Genomic DNA, 13838 nt, shown 5'->3' on the forward strand with positions numbered 1-13838 from the left:
TAAGGTGTTAATTTCTGCATTTAATATATTTTTTTTAATAAATACAATTAATGCAGTTTTTTTTTTGCACTTCCTGAAACTTGTCAAACTTTATTCCCCACGTCCTGTGGCTACAACTGGCATATATACATTTCCAGGAGGTACACGATTGACTCGACTGCACATCCTAGCACAGAAACTGATTGTGTGGAGCAATGCACGCATATTAATTACACGTGACGCATGTCCCACGACAAACATGGGAGCAGATTTCCTGTACAGAGAATGGAGACTTCACCCGCAAGCGGTGAACCAGGTGTGTGAGTGATATGGGCAAGCTGCTTTACTTCTCAGCATCACCCGAATTCATTTACTGTCACCTGAACCAGTCAGTATCAAAGCGAAACCGTGAAAGAGAGACCCAGCGTGTGCGCAATAGAGACTGAGCGGCAGCCAGCGAAATGTTTGAGAATTAAAACTTGTGCAAATTAAACTTCAGCTTTCCATTTGGTTTGTATCTGTATGTAGTGTCTAATAATGCATTGGCAATGTACACTTAAGTTTATCTTGCCAATATAGCTTGATATGTATTGAATATGCCCATTTGATCATATTATTAAAGTCCACTGGAAAACGGCAGAAGATTTTAACAGTTTTTTAATTACAGCATGTCCAATCATTGTATGGCATGTAGACATATACTTTTAGCAAAGATTTATACCTGTAGAAATGTGTCTACACTTTTTGTGACATGTTTTAGTACAATAAAACAAAAAACATAAAACAAAGGAATAGCGGGATCAGTTGCATTCTGTGGCATTCTTTAAGGTTGCATAAATAAACTAGTGTAATATTATCTCATTACAGACACTATGCCGGTGCAAGAACACAACGGCACCAGAAAATAAACTACAGGCCAGTGTATAGTGACTGGACTATAGTGAATAGACATTGTGCAAATGTGACACTGCTTGATCTATGGCAAAAGCCTTAAAAAAGCAATGCATGGTAGTGCTGATCTGGGCTATCCTCACTCATTTCATGCATGCATGAAAGCGCATTCAGCTCACGTGTGCACTTATATGTGCGTGGTCCCAAGATACCTTGCTTTGTGCATGATTCCTTCTGCACATCTCGCGTGACATGCTGCCTTTGCATGTGCAATATTGACTTGACAGCAGAGAGAGAAAGAGAGAGATAGAGAGAGAGAGACAGACAGACAGAGAGACAGAGAGAGAGAGAGAGAGAGAGAGAGAGAGCAGCTGCACAACTCGAGGAGGAAAAGTGAGGAGGAAGTGCTGAGCTTGTAATGACAAATGTCGTGGGAGAGACTGGAGCGTACAGAGCATCATATTTTCATTAGAGCATCAGTGCACTGTTTAGAAGAGGTTTATAGATGCAAAACAGCAGAAAAATATCCTCAAGGAAAGGCTAGAGAACATGAACTCTATTTTTAAATCATGATGGGCACAGTCTAGAATAATTTAATTAGTTTACTAAGGAACAGCGGGTGCATGACCATAAAAAATTGGCTTTTTGCTATTTACTTAGCAGGTTTGATGGAAAATCACTCTTATCCGCCCTTCGAGTGCCAATGTTTATGGTTAAATTAAGCGTTCATTTGATCTATTCACACAATGACAGCACACTGGCTCAACTTGAGCTCAACATTTATGTTTATCGTTAAATAAGGCTGTGGAACCATACTTATTGCTGCAACCCAATAACCCAACTTCCTCCCTTTTTAGAATATGGGGACAAATCCAGCCAACCAACGAGTCCTACTGTTTCACATTCAATAGGTTTACCTGGCATTGAGAAGCAAGCTGGGACAGGAAAAAGAACTTAAAATGTCAACCGGCTTCCCAGTAGAGGAAATATGACCCGCATTGCAATGGCACAGCCAGGGGTCAGCTTCTCAAGAGAAGAGCCACGGGCATAAACAATGTGCCACAGCAATGGAGACATAAACCAATGGGGAACCATCTCGTTAAGAGTGGAGTGAACAAATTAAATATGTCCAATGAATGTTGTGTGGCACAACGGATTGTTGTTTCTCGTCCATGCCCATTATTGTTCGTTTTGCGGTAAAACAACAAACCAGGCAGCAAAGTAATTACTGAGAGTAATGTTTCTCTGTTTCCCGCACACCTGCATTTAGGCTCTGCGTTCCAGCCCCCCAGATGCAAGCACCAGATGTACCCCTTAGCAGAGCCAGCTTGTTGGGGAAAAGAACTGGGAAAGAGGAGACGAACACAGCCTGGAAAATCACAACATCCTTTAAAAGAAAAAAACACAGCAGACAAAGAAAACTGCTAAGAAGTCCCCAAAGAGTTACAGATTTATAGAGGAACACTGGGCTGAATCAGAGGGACTGCCCCATGTACTTGGTTCCCAATGAATGTACCTCCAGTCACTGAAGTAAATGGAACAATTTGCTGAGGACATGTAGAAACAGGATGCAGTAATAGTAATGGGCCTACATTGAGAGGACGGAGTCTGAAAAACGTGTTTTCTCAATCATAAGAGTCACAACTATCATCAAGTTTTGAAGCAGTTTGGATGAAGTCGTGCAGACAGAAAGGAGGAATGTGATTGAGCACTTCAGTGTGGTCAGTGTGGTATTGGAAAATGGCAATGAATAGGAAGAGTGTAAGAGGAAGCAACACTTTGATGCCCACAAGGGTAAGGCTACCCGAAGATTGCAATGACATTTGCAATTGCACATTTTAAAATGTGCTCCATTTCATAAATGTAAATCAGGGTAGTTGACTGTTGTTCATACGACAATGTGTCAATGTGTCTCATAAAATCACATTAATACATATTTTTACAAAATTAGTTTAACATTGCTTATTTTAAGTATTGTTGAAATTTCCTAGTAAAATGAATACAAAAGGTGCTACAACGACAATTAATTTTATTCACTTTCAGATTTTCAGTTCATACGTTCCTCACACAAATTTACTTATTTACTAATATTTCTTTCTCAGGGGTTTAAGATAATTCTTAATGGAATAATTCCATTAAGTATAAGAAACCGGAAATTATTTTGAGGAATTAGAATCAGAATTCCTCAATATTTACATCACTAGATACAAACATGTGTAATAAGACACTGACAAAAATCCAGTCTTGCAATATCTGCCCACGCTAGCAAAATCTCACTTGAGGACCAGTTAAACCGCTTCCTCCACTTCAACGTGCTCAGCAGAAGACAAGTGTAATGAAAAGACCTAACGGAAACTGGATGCTGAAAGATCTTGTTCCATGTGTCTCTTTTATTCGCTTTTTTTCTATTTTTTTTCCCCAAACACACACACTCTCTTTCTGCTAGGCAAGCTTTCAGAAGAAGGGAGTGACCGCTTTGCCACAGAGTTGGTCCTGTAGTTGCCTTCACTGTAATTGTCTACATGTTGCCGAGACTGCAACATCGCCAATATGAGAAGCTTACAAAGCTAATGGAACCAGAGCCAGCAAAAAGACACTATGTGATTCACTGAGTCTGTCACTCAAGTTTTGTGGTTGATAGCTGTATGCTATACTACGATGTGTGTATTTCTGGGCAAGATACTATTGTCAATCTAAGGACACATGCAACTGCAACAAGGACATTTTAACTGGGAACATGCCTGAGTGTGTTTGCGGGAGGGAGACCCCTACAAAAACGATATGGTAATTTTTTCCAGTATATTTGTAAAAAGACGGTAATACCAAGGTCTGAATGATTACCATATACAGTACATGTGGTGGGGTTGATATTAAATACTTCTGGTAAGTTGATGTCATGTCGTAAGGCATGCAATAGTCCATCTAAAAAAACTTTAAGCAACATTATGATGATTAAAAAGTCAATTGGACAACGGATTATGTCTCAACTGCCCATGTACCATGGTATTAACAAGGTACTCCAATATACTTCACAGAATGCCATGGTACTACTGTAGTACATAAAAGATGCAGCCTAGTGGGTAGTGCAACTTACATAGGTTATCGAATCCAGCTCGTGTCATTTCCCCAATCCCACTTCCTACTTTTCACTATTGTTTTCCAAAAAACATGGTAGTACAATGCAGGGTTGGGGAGTAACGGAATACATGTAATGGGATTACATATTTAAAATACAAAATATTAGTAACTGTATTCCACTAGTTACAGTTTAAATAATTGGTAATCAGAATACAGTTATATTCAAAAAAGTATTTTGATTACTAAAGAGATTACTTTGCATTTTATTGTCATTTGAATCATTTAATGTTTAGACTATTCAGTTGGAAAACATTTACCCACATAAAAGATGCAATCTGAGGAGCTTTCGAACAGCAGTGAAACACTTTGTTAAGATATGTTACAGTCATACAAGTTCATACAGTTGTGAGTGAAAAGGTGTATATGACATCATTGAGGAATTTTCCCTTTGGAGCTTAATAGAGGAGCTACATCAAGTTTCTACAGCTTAACAAGAAAATGGTTAGAAACGCTTTTACAAATGAAACATAAATCCAATAAATACACTATTACAAGCCTTGTCAATGTTTTTTACAAGGGTTAGGGTATTTTTACAAGAATTGCTAACCAATGTAGCCTTTAACATCATATAGAAAGCTACAACCAATATATCTATGATGAAAATGCACGTTGGAGCATAACTTTTTTCTCTAGTAATACCTTTGATATTAGAGCAATATTATGAGAATTTAAATATTGTTTTTCTGTTAAATTATCAAAAAATCCTTAAAGCAAGATACATTTAAGTGAATTTTCTTACTTAATTTTCTTGTTGAATAGTCAAAACAAGTGAAAAATTTGCCAGTACTGAAGAAGTAATCTAAAGTATTGGGAAATCTAATGGAATATGTTACAAATTACATTTTACATCATGTATTCTGTAATTTGTAGCAGAATACTTATTAAAAGTAACCTTCCCAACCCTGGTAACATGGTACCATCAAAAACGTTCACCACGTCCACAAATAATGGTAACGTCATGGTACCTTGTCCAAAAACATGGTAGTAAAATGTCAAAAGATTATGGTAGTTTCATAGTGCCATGTCCAACAAAATATGGAAGTACCAAGTCCAAAAAACATGGTAGTACCAAGTCCAAAAACATGGTAGTACAATGTCCAAAAAATTTGGTTGTACCATGGTACCATGTCCAACAGAACAAGGAAGTATCATGTCCACAAAAATGGTAGGGCCATGGTACTCTGTCCAAAAACATGGTAGTACAATATCCAAAATCATGTCCACAAAAATGGTAGGGCCATGGTACCATGTCCAACAGAACATGGAACTACCATGTTATCATGTCCACTAAAAATGGTACAACCATAGTAACATGTACTGTATATAAAACTTGGTAGTACAATGTCCAAAAAATATGGTAGTACCATGGTAACATGTCGAACAGAATATAGAGTTACCATGTCCACAAAAAATGCTAGTGCCATGGTACCTTGTCCAAAAAGCATGGTAGCATCATGTTTTCATGTCCAACAACATGGTAGTACCATGATACCATAAAAAGCATTGATGTATCATGGGACTATGTCCACAAAACATGGTATTACCATGGCACTATGTCTTAAAACATAGTAGTACCATGTCCAAAAAACATTGTTGTACCATTGTACATGTCCAAAAAATATTGTTGTACCATTGTACCATGTACAAAAAACATTGTTGTACCATTGTATCATGTACAAAAACTATTGTTGTACCATTGTATCATGTACAAAAATATTGCTGTACCATTGTACCATGTACACAAAACATTGTTGTAGCATTGTACCATGGTACTATGGTCAAACACGTGGTGTTGTGTACCAAAGAGCAACAGTTGAGAGAGAAAGAAATTGTGGTTCACACACACACATAAATCTGTAATACTTAAAAATGTATCCTTCCCTCACATTATTTCATTTACATCCATTTCTGCTTGTTATTTTACTCTGCACACGGCAGTGTTGTAGCTGTTGGCCGCAGTACAGTTAAATGTAGGGTGCCGCTGTTAAATGCATCTCTATCTCTTAACCGTCTTGCTCTCCACTGATCAGGAAACTATTCAGATGTTGCAGCAATTCCCATGGAATACAAACATTTACACATATATCAATGCTTCTTAAGAGAACAGGCTGAGTATGTAACTGTCGGCGAACAATAGCCTGATTTAGACTAGAGCAACTAGAATGATAGGTGTTTTTGGTTCAGTTTTGAATTGTAACCGGAGGAGGGTTTCATTAGAAGATGCAAGAACAGACGTGTTTTTCCTGTCACAGTATATGTCTAAACTTTCAAATAGAACAGAAAGAGACACAGACAGAGCTATCGTACAAATAAATGTGCATTGTGATCATTTATTTAATCTCTCCAATGATGTTTACTCAACACAGAAGTTTCTGTTCCTTCATCTGAGCTATTACAGTGACAAAAGACTGCTCTTCATTTTTAATTAAACTACTACCATGCTCATTCGCTCTGTGCATGCAGGAAATCATGTAGCCATTTTAATATTCCTTTACCAACAAATTTTTATCTCTTAATTCAACCTTTTTCTTGATTAGTTTGCACTGATAAATTTTCATGTCATTTGTAATTGCTCATCAGAAACCTGCGTGCAAAAAGTGGCCGCTATCACCAATTTCTTCTCTCTCAGAAACCAAGTTTAAGGACTGCATGCCCAGATCCATCATCTTCAATTAGCCAGTTTTATTGTGAGGCCACACATAAATGCAAATGACCCATTTTCTTATTATCAGCTCCTCTGCGAATCACCCGGAAATTGCGGCCCTTGATGATTTGGCTGAATGCAAACAGCAAAGGTGATGCTGGTGATGGTGATGCTTTAAAACACATGCCTTTATATTGAGCCAAGCTTCAGTTATATAAAAGCAGTTGCGTAAGTTCCCTTTTGTCCCACCATTAGCCACAATAAGCATTCATGGTTAATTTCACTGCAGTTCAGTAACCTTCATTATTGTAAAAGAGGGGTCTCTTTTATGCCTAAAACCCTGCAATAGCATAAATATTAGACCCTTTATGCTGTGTCTTTGAGAACAAAGTTCAAAGTCATTGTTTTCCATAAAGCCCCAGATGAGTCGTGTAATTCAGTGTAAAGAAAGACACGAGCGTGCATTTGACACATAACATTGGCTCATGTAATGTAGCTAGAAGAGCAGAGTTACGAAAGTACTCGACAAAAGCTGTTTCTTCAACTATTGGCACTTTTGGCCCAGAGGGCTTTTAGAAATTAAACTCCAATTAAACACACTTTTCTCACTCAGCAGTTTATTTAATTTGTGTACTAACAACAATCTTCTCAAGTAAAATGTATAACATGATGTGACACTTATTTTATCCAGATCTAGTAAGTTATTCAAACCTACATTAAAAATGCAATTCACATAAAACAATTACTTGAATACAACTCTACTATAATGAACATGCTTTCAATTAATGAGTCATAATTTCTTAAAATAAAAAATAAAAATGTTTTGTGAAGTAACCATCTGGAGATAGAAAAGAAAGTCTTATTAAAAGCTACAATTATTAAAAAAAAAAAAAAAAAACAAATGGCATGAGAAGTGAAGAAAATGCTATTTTTTTATTTATTTTTTATTATGAAAACAAAATTGGTACAAAGATAAAGTTTCTACCAACTTTAAACCTGTGTTTTAAACTAGATTTTGAAAAGATTTATTTTTATCACCTCGGGCAGCCTTATTAGCCTTATTTGACCCGTATTTCACTTTTTGTTTCGAAATTTAAAAACAAAGAATAAAAACAAAATAATAAAAAAAATTATATTTTAGGATTGAAATGATGGGTCTTTTGGAAGGATAAATCAATACAATTATTACATGAAATGCATTTGAAAAGTAGCAAAAATAAAGATTTGACGGATCTTAAAAAGTTCCCAAATCAGTTGAAATGTGCCCTTCATATATATATATATATATATATATATATTTTTTTTTTTTTTTCACACACACACAAAAAAACTATTTAAATCAATTGCTTTTTTATCCATGATAGAAATGAGCATGGTTGAAGAAACACCCGGCTATAAGAAATGTCATCACTATTTACATTCATAATTGCAATTAAAAGAAGAAAAACAGGGCTGGGTTGAGGTCACGCCTTCCATACCCTCCAATGAGAATCTCATCAGCACTGTAAACTCACCCTCTGGGAAAACACATCAACATCATCTCTCTGTTGTCAACCCAAATTAGAGTTTAATGACCACAGTGTTGCCCATTCACTATTGTTTCCCACTGCAGAACCGTCCCCTGCCCACAACCATCTGAAGCACCTTCATATTTATCATCCTTTTCTAAACAGCCCATTTTCCCATAATCACCCTCTCTCATTTATACAACCCCTCATGTTCGCCCCATGTCTTTCCCTCCAGTGAGATGCATTGTTTCTCAGCCTTGACCTATGGGCCCCAGAATCCTATGCACTTGTTGTTGTTCCATGTCCTCGCCCTTATTTACATACCGAGGCTCAGCGTGGCTTCGGTGGGCAACGTGTCTGTGTGGCATTACAGCGTGGCATTCTTCAAACTAATTACCCTGAGCTGGATTTCCTGGCAAGCCTTACACCCAATCAGCAGGGACGGCAACTAGGCCTCCTAAAGCTAATTGCATGCCCATGGGAGACTGAGTCCAGCTTTCGATTGGGATTTACAGTCCATGGAAGAAAGCTTCGAGGTATAGATGGATGGGCCATGCCACAACGTAATAGGGTTGGAAACCAAGGACAGCTTCTTTTTTCAGGACAGGTTCCATTTCTTTTTCAAATACTGGAATCGAAAACAGCATACAGCTCAATCCTACAGTGCCGAACATACAGTGCCACCAAATTACACTTTTGAGACAGTTCTTTTGAATCTGCAAAATATATAGTTCATACCTATAGAGCGAAAAAAATAGCATGACCAGTGCTATTCATTTCCACTGTATACAACAATGCACTCTTGCCATTATTTTGGAGTTTATTTTTTATTTTTTCAAGTATTGTCCTCTAGTGTTATATTATCAATTCATTATAATTCAGGCGTTGGAGCAATTCACGTGATTTTTCATGGATGGATGGATGTTAGATTTGCGAGTGCACGTGACATGATTTGAGAGGTGCACACACTCTCAGAACGAGAGCAGGGAGATTTGAGGAGCGCGTCCAGCTTTGAGTGAAAGCAAATGAAATCAACTGGTACATGGTAAGACATGCATGTGATCTCATGCCATAAAAGGGCAGAGCGCAAAAGTTAACAGTTGTAACGATTCCTCTCCTCCAAGTCAGAATTCACCCAATGCTCGCGTCCAAGTCCGAGACGAGTCACGAGTCATCAATATCTCGACTCGAGTCCTGTACTCAAGTTCTACAACATTGGGGATTACCATAGTTTTTAGACATGTGCGATGGTAATACCATGTTTTTGGGGATGTGCCATGGTAATACCATGTTTTAATGGACATGTGCCATGGTAATAACTTGGTTTTCAGAGATTTGCCATGATAATACCATGATTACCGGATGTGTGTCATGGTAATACCATAGTTTTTGTCATATTCCATGGTAATAGCAGGTTTTTTTGGGTATGTGCAACAGTAATAGCATGGTTTTTGGTTATGTGCCATGGTATAACCATAGTATTTGCACATTTGCATGTTAATACTGTAGAATATAATAATGTTTTGGACAGGCACCATGGTGCATGGTACATGGATATGGCATATTTAGTACTATGATATACTGTATATCAAACTACCATGGTACCACCAGTGGTATGGCCACTTTTTGTCTGTTTGCTTATAAGGCAAAATAATATGCTGACAAAGAGGAACTGTGTGGGTGTAACAAACAGTAGATGTTCAAAGGCAGGGTTACCATTGACTTGGAAAACCTGAAATATCAGAACATTTTCCAGTTGTGATTGCCAATTCTGAGAAGTTAGCATCTTAAAAAAACAAGAAAAAAATGATGTGTACAACATATTCGTTTTTATAATAAATATTTTATATTGTTATTCTATAATTTAACAAATACGTACATATGAAATATGTGTACTTGCTGTTTATTTTTGGGCTGCAATCTCTATAATATGATTTATAAAAAAAAAAAAATCATTCATCTAATCCCAAATGCCTGGGAAAATGAAGGAATTTATTGGTGCAAAAGGTGTGGGTAGCCTGGAGACAAAGCAGGAATGAATGACAGAGATATAACGAGGGAGAAAAGAATGAGAAGCCCTTCCAACATCTTTATTTCCTCTTCTATGTTTCATTTACAGCATGTAAAGTCACTGGCCAAGCAGGGAGGCTCTAATATATGTGCACTTTATCAAGGTGAAAAGCATGTATATAGGTGACATTGTGGAGGACAGATGAAAACGCTGGCAAAGACCCTCTCTCTCTCTTTTGCATACATGTTTTTTCTCTGATCTCATCTATTAGGTCTCTCTTGCTTTCCATGGATCACCCAGGGATCAGTGAAAGCATTTAAGATTACATGTTTGCTGGCAGGGAGCTACCAAAGAGGTGAAAATAATTGGCTCTACAGCCTAACCTCCATCTCATCTCATCCTCTTCTCCTCCACCTGCCGACTGTCCTCTGGTGAATGACAACAAACAGACGCTACAGCCCAACCACCTATAACTCTATTTCTTTCTCCATGCTCTCTGATTTACAATCGAGAGCTGTCGGAGTGGGGCTAGTAAGGAATTTATACATCACAATTTATGGTCATGGTATTACAATGGCACATGCCCAGAAACAATGGTATAACAATAGTTTAAAAAACATGGTATTACCATGGCACATGACTAAAAAGCTTGGTATAACTGAGACAGGTGTCCAGAAATGAAAGGTTGACCGATATATCGGTTTTACTAATTAATCGGCACGATAACAGATTTCTGGAACTATCGGTTATCTGCAGAAATCCACACCAATTTCCCCTTTGCATCCAGTGCTGAAGCAGATGGGAAGGGTCCGCTGTTGTTATACATTATGAGAGTGGCCTCTAGAGGCAAAATAAAAACTACCACTTCACTGATGCCTTGTGGTGTTTGTTTTGACACGTGAGACTACACTCTGCATGGAGTGGAACACTTCAGATGCGGAATTAAAACATCAACAACGAAAAGGCATTTATACAGTACAAGTTGTCATATCATTATAAAGTAATTAATTTGTTGTTTAGATGCTGCATTAGTAGAGAACAGCAGTATGTTTGCCAACAAGGCTGAGAGGATGCTAACATTAAAGGGAACCTCAAGCGTTTAGAACAATGTAACAAAAATACACGTCCTTCCCAAACGTTTAAAATGTCACAATTGTTACCATCTATTACCATTTATTTGCATTTGTTTATAACCAGCTGGTCACGTTTATGCATTTGTTAGCCAGCTAAGTAGTATATTTAAAGATAGTGATGTAAGAAAGCAAATTAATATATTCATGCAGCTGACAGAAATGTATAAACAAATCAGAAACGCATCTGATTTTAATAAAAAAAAATGATCCTCACTGTAATAAGATGACTTCAGATCGGTCACATTCTTGCGATAAAAAAGGCTAGACACATTGCAACAAATACAGTTTAACAGAAAGCAGGTGTCTCAGTATGCTTTTAAAGTTCTTTTTAATTAGTCACATTATTTAAAAATCAGCTCTCCTGCACGAGATGCAGAATAAATAAAAACAAAGGGAAACAAAGACGTTCGTCTAGCATGCGTTTACATAGAAAAACAAATGGATGGTTGTAAAAGCATTTGTATAAACAGCCCCTTACAGTTGGTGGAGGTCTTGCTCTCTTATAAGCATTTCTCAGATTAACCAATTAGTTGTTTAAATGCTTTGTCAGGAAAGATGTTCAACTTGGAAATGTGTGTCTCGAGATACTCGCGTTTGGTTCCAGTCTATTGTGTTCCATCCGTTTGAACAGCCACTGGCCTGGGCTCATAGTCTGAGTCGCTCCACCACAGAGATCAGCCGAATACCACTGCTATCTGTGAATATTGCTACTCTACATACAACTGTACTCAATAAAAAACAATTTGGTATTTCAATGTTATTATGAAGCTTGAGTCTGGAGTAGTAGGAATCAGTGCAAGTGTGAACATCATGTGAACTTTCTATTTAAGCGCTCCCTATCTGTCACTCACTTGACGTTGTGTCGATGTAGAGACACTATGGGTCGATCTTGGGAGCCCCAAACAGGTGCCTCTTATCTTTGAGGAAAGGCCAATGGGAATTGGCGAGTGGAATTTGCATGCCACTCCCCCGGACATACGGGTATAAATGGAGCTGGCTCGCAAACACACATTCAGATTTTTTCTTCTGAGTTAAGCAGTGTTGAGCAGCGAGTTCCACAGCTGTTCACAAATGAGAAGCGTTTGCTGTTGGATATATGGCACATTTCAGAGGCTTTCTCCCCCTCATGCACAGCTAGTGCAGTGTATGCCCCTGGGCACCTTGACAGCTGAAAGAGTATATATTCTTAAAAATAAATAAATATATATATATATTTCCTTCTTTATTTTTAAGAAGGATTCACATCCTCAATAATCTTAATGAATGGCTGATTCTAGCTCACTCTCGAGATCTGATGTGTGTGCACAGGGAACTGGTGCTCAGGCACCTCAGCCGGTTGGGGCTTTGGGTCAACTGGGAAAAGAGTAAGGTCTTCCCGGTTCAGAGCATCTCTTTTCTCGGGATGGAGTTAGACTTGGTCTCTATGATAGCGCACCTCTCGGACGAGCGCACACAGTCAGTGCTGAGCTGCCTGAAGTTTTTCAGGAGGAAAACAGCAGTTCCACCCTGAAACTCTGTCAGAGACTCCTTGGGCATATGATGTCCTCAGCAGTGGTCACGCCGCTCGGGTTGAACCATAGGAGATCGCTCCAGCACTGGCTTAAGACTCAAGTCCCGAGACGAGCATATGCCGCCGCATGTTCAGCCCTTGGACAGACGTTGCATTTCTGCGGGCAGGGGTCCCCTTGTTATTGTTACGACAGATGCCTCCAAGTTAGGCTGGGGCACCGTGTGCAATGGGCATGTAGCAGCAGGCTCCTGGACAGTGCCGAGACTGCGTTGGCATATAAACTGCCTCGAGTTGCTGGCAGTATTGCTGACCCTGCGGAGGCCTTGGCTGTTGATATAGGGCAAGCATGTGTTGGTCCGGATGGACAACATAGCGACAGTAGCGTAAATAAAGTGTCAAAACAGTTTACGCTCATGTCGCATCTCGCCCAACATCTCCTCCTCTAGAGTCAGTAGCGGCTAAAGTCGTAGCAGGCCACTCACATCCCAGGCGACATCCACCGTACAGCGGACTCACTGTCATGGTAGGTGACACTCAGGGGAAAGTGGAGACTCCACCCCCGGTGGTTCAGCTGATTTGGAGTTGATTCGACAAAGCACAGGTAGACTTGTTTGCTTCCCAGGAATCCTCCCAATAGCTCTGGTACTCTTTGCCCGAGGCTCCCTCGGCACAGACGCACTGGCACATAGCTAGCCCTGGGGGCTGCGCCCCTAGAGTCAGTTGCGCTAAAGGCTCTCTCACTGAAGCCTGCCCTCCTGACTGCGCTCACGTCCATCATGAGGGTTAGGGAACTGCAGGCGTTATCTGTTAGCGACACCTTCCTGGAATTCAGTACAGAGAACTCTCAAGTGGTCTTCAGACCCCATCTAGGCTATTTGCTCAAGGTTCCCACGACCCCTTTTAGGGATCAGGTGGTGAGCCTGTAAGCACTGTCCCAGGAGGAAGCAGACCCTGCCTTGTCATTGCTGTGTCCGGTGCATGTCTTGCACATCTATTTAGACCGTACGCAGAGGTTTAGTTGCTC

General features: G+C 39.1%; 1 protein-coding gene across 2 annotated transcripts in view; it reads right to left on the reverse strand.

Annotated features, from left to right (window-relative positions):
- LOC127661927 (nectin-1-like) overlaps positions 1 to 13838 on the reverse strand; it is a 296333-nt gene that overhangs the window by 237830 nt on the left and 44665 nt on the right. The window lies entirely within an intron of this gene.

The sequence above is a fragment of the Xyrauchen texanus genome, chromosome 21 (assembly GCF_025860055.1).
Source record: "Xyrauchen texanus isolate HMW12.3.18 chromosome 21, RBS_HiC_50CHRs, whole genome shotgun sequence".
Classification (NCBI taxonomy): Eukaryota; Metazoa; Chordata; class Actinopteri; order Cypriniformes; family Catostomidae; genus Xyrauchen; species Xyrauchen texanus.